The sequence below is a fragment of the Takifugu rubripes genome, chromosome 17 (genome assembly GCF_901000725.2).
Source record: "Takifugu rubripes chromosome 17, fTakRub1.2, whole genome shotgun sequence".
In the NCBI taxonomy this organism is placed as follows: domain Eukaryota; kingdom Metazoa; phylum Chordata; class Actinopteri; order Tetraodontiformes; family Tetraodontidae; genus Takifugu; species Takifugu rubripes.
Window position 1 is genome coordinate 2,734,115 of NC_042301.1, and position 2,798 is coordinate 2,736,912.

The 2,798-nt window shown below is 43.3% G+C and overlaps 1 protein-coding gene across 1 annotated transcript in view; it reads left to right on the forward strand.

The window, feature by feature from the left end:
• The first annotated feature begins 804 nt into the window (after nt 1-804).
• LOC101077958 (teneurin-3-like) overlaps nt 805-2,798 on the forward strand; it is a 126,887-nt gene continuing 124,893 nt past the window's right edge. Inside the window, exon 1 of the mRNA XM_029851464.1 lies at nt 805-822. The gene's annotated coding sequence lies outside the window, so the exon portion shown is untranslated. The remainder of the gene's footprint in view (nt 823-2,798) is intronic.

Sequence of the window (2,798 nt, forward strand, 5' to 3'; positions counted from 1 at the left end):
CCCTCCGTAAAATGATGAAGTATTGATTGTTTTTGTTCCTTCTGCCATAGATCAGCAGAACAGATGCCCTAAATATTGCATGAATTCCAATTATTAAATTACATGCATAAATGACTTAAAATGCTTATAATTGATCAATTATCTTTGCCTATCAGGCTCACAAGGTTTGTCTGACCCAAGTGGTCAGCAGTGGATGGCAAAATATAGCCTAAAATAAATATCTAGACTTATTTTATAAGCAACAATAACATAAAGTGTAAGAAAAAATTTTTTCTGATGCATTATTATTCTTATATTATCTTCACTTTTAAAAAAGAAATCATGGCTAAATGATGTTACTGGGTAAAAGGCAAAACTTAGATCTCACCCTGCCAGTCAGTGAGAAGTTTTAAACTATTGTGTGTTACCAGGACAACAAAATGTCCTGGACAAAGGAACATAAGGACAGCAATCATGCCAAAGTAACGGCAGAAATTACTCTGGCGCGGGGCAATCATGTCATCTCAAGGGTTAAAACAAGGGGGGGGGGGGGGGGGGGGGGTGGTAGAGAGAGAGAGAGAGAGAGAGAGAGAGAGAGAGAGAGAGAGAGAGAGAGAGAACCATTTATAATGACAGAATACTCCCTCTCTGGGATCCTCCAGACCACAGCCAGGTACTGACCGTCTGATGCTCCCTGCAGTAATTTACAGCAACACATCTGTCTGTTTTCCACTCCAACGCACATCTGCTGGAGGAAGAGAAGAAGAGCAGGGAAGAGGAGCAGAGTGCAGCAGCTGTGCATGTGGAGGGACGGAGAGGTGGACGGAGGATTCACTGTTCATGGTAAGAACTCTACTGGGGGCAGATGCTACGTGCATCTGTGTGTGTGTGTGTGTGTGTGTGGAGCAGCTGTGGAAGCATCTTTAAATAGTTCACTGAATAAGGGAACATGTTCAGCTCCTTGTTGTGGGTCCTCCTCAGGTCACAGGTAGGTGAAATCTGCAGCAGATGTTTGCGAAGGCAAAGTTTCTCACAGGGCAGCTAATCGAGACGGGTTAGGGAGGTCTGCCTTCTGGCCGGGGCTGCTCATAGTCACAAAGGAAGCCGGAAGTGACTTGATAAATGTTGCAAAAGTCCAGTCTCATACTTTTACTCTGACACCATCACCAGATAGTCTAATAGCTGTAATATGGCAGATATGGAGCATTACCACCAGCGCATCACTCGCACTTCTGTACTCAACCAACTTTACCGATATTACTGATACTTCATCGCCTTTTTACATCTGGGAGTTACTAAAATCCTCTGATCAAGATTTCAAATGCTCTTTAAAGGCATTGTGGTGCTTTGAGACCAGTTCCTCATCTCTTGTGTGTGAATACGCTTTTATCCTCAACTATTTTTCCAAGCTGACTCCAGACAAGTGATTATTCCAGCATCATTCCCCTCATCTCTCATATTTAAACCAAACGTCAGATGTCTTCTGTGATTGGAGAAGACTGATTAAGTTCTTCATATAAATGCATGAGCCTTCCCCTCCTCATTTCCTGTTTGGGCTCTGAACCCGAAAGTCGTGAGCTTTTGACACTGCGGGGGCAAAAAGGGACGAGTGGAGCAACGACGCAGAGACGTCTGCCGGCAGAGGCAGCTCGTCTTCCATTGAACTGAAGCACTCTGGCAACTCGCGTTCAACATTTCACAGTAGCTTTGCACAACCAAGCTCAACTCATCGTGGCTCTGAAATCACTGCCATTGTCCTGTAATTCTGTTTTGGGCCACTCTCGCCTGTGCAGACGCAGACGAAAACCTTCCGGAAGCGCAGATCAACTCAAGCTTTAGAAAGCTCAAGAGTTGATGACGCTATTCTTCTCCCACTGCTACAGTGGCGTGCACATTGTTACCACGCAACGGTCGTTTGTGTGTTTTTAGGCTGTGTCTGATAGGCCCTTGAGTCCATGTGTCTTCATAGACACCATTGACGTGCTCTCTTTGTTATTTTCCTACTGAAATACTCTGTTACACAGGTGATCCTTTGGTTTGTAAAGCTGAAAATGTTTTTTACTGTAAGGAACCGACGTCTGGTTGAGCAGTGCTCGCTGCTTCCTGCTTATGCTAGCTATGATGTAAGCAATCACACCTTCTGGGGATTAGTTGGTTGGCTATTGATTTTAAGACGGTTCAGAGTCGTTCCATACTGCATGATCGAGAGGGATTTGTCAGTAAACAGACTTCAGCCCTAATAAAGCCTCAATTTATGAACCAGCGAAGTTATTTAATATAGATCAAGCAATCTTAAATGTCAGCTAATGGACCAGAAATGATTTAATTGAAGGACTTGGTGTTGACATGAAATGATGTGTTTTGAATCTCACTGTTAGACTGACACAGGTCAGTGACTGGTGTAATTCACCAGAGACAGTCATAGATAATTGAGGTTTATCTTAATAATTTATATAATATTAACGTCTGCTGTGGAGCTCAGCTAAAAATATTAACGTTGAGCAGATCAGGTGGGCAGAGAGTGAAGTCTAGGAGATGACGGCGTGTCAGATATGTCTTATTCATCGTTTGGGTCAATCATTGTGAACCAGACTGCTAAATAATGAAGCACACACCCACACATGCACATGCACATGCACGCACGCCCAGTAAGAAATTCAGAAAACATTTTGGACACCATTGAATTTCAAACTGGCTCCAGACTCGGCTGCAGTGACGTCCAAGGTCCTCTTGAATTAGTCCCAGGATAAAAAAGTTTGGGTTAAAATGACACCAGTGCCTAAAAAAGGAAGACAAATAAAGGATTTGTTAAGAATAGT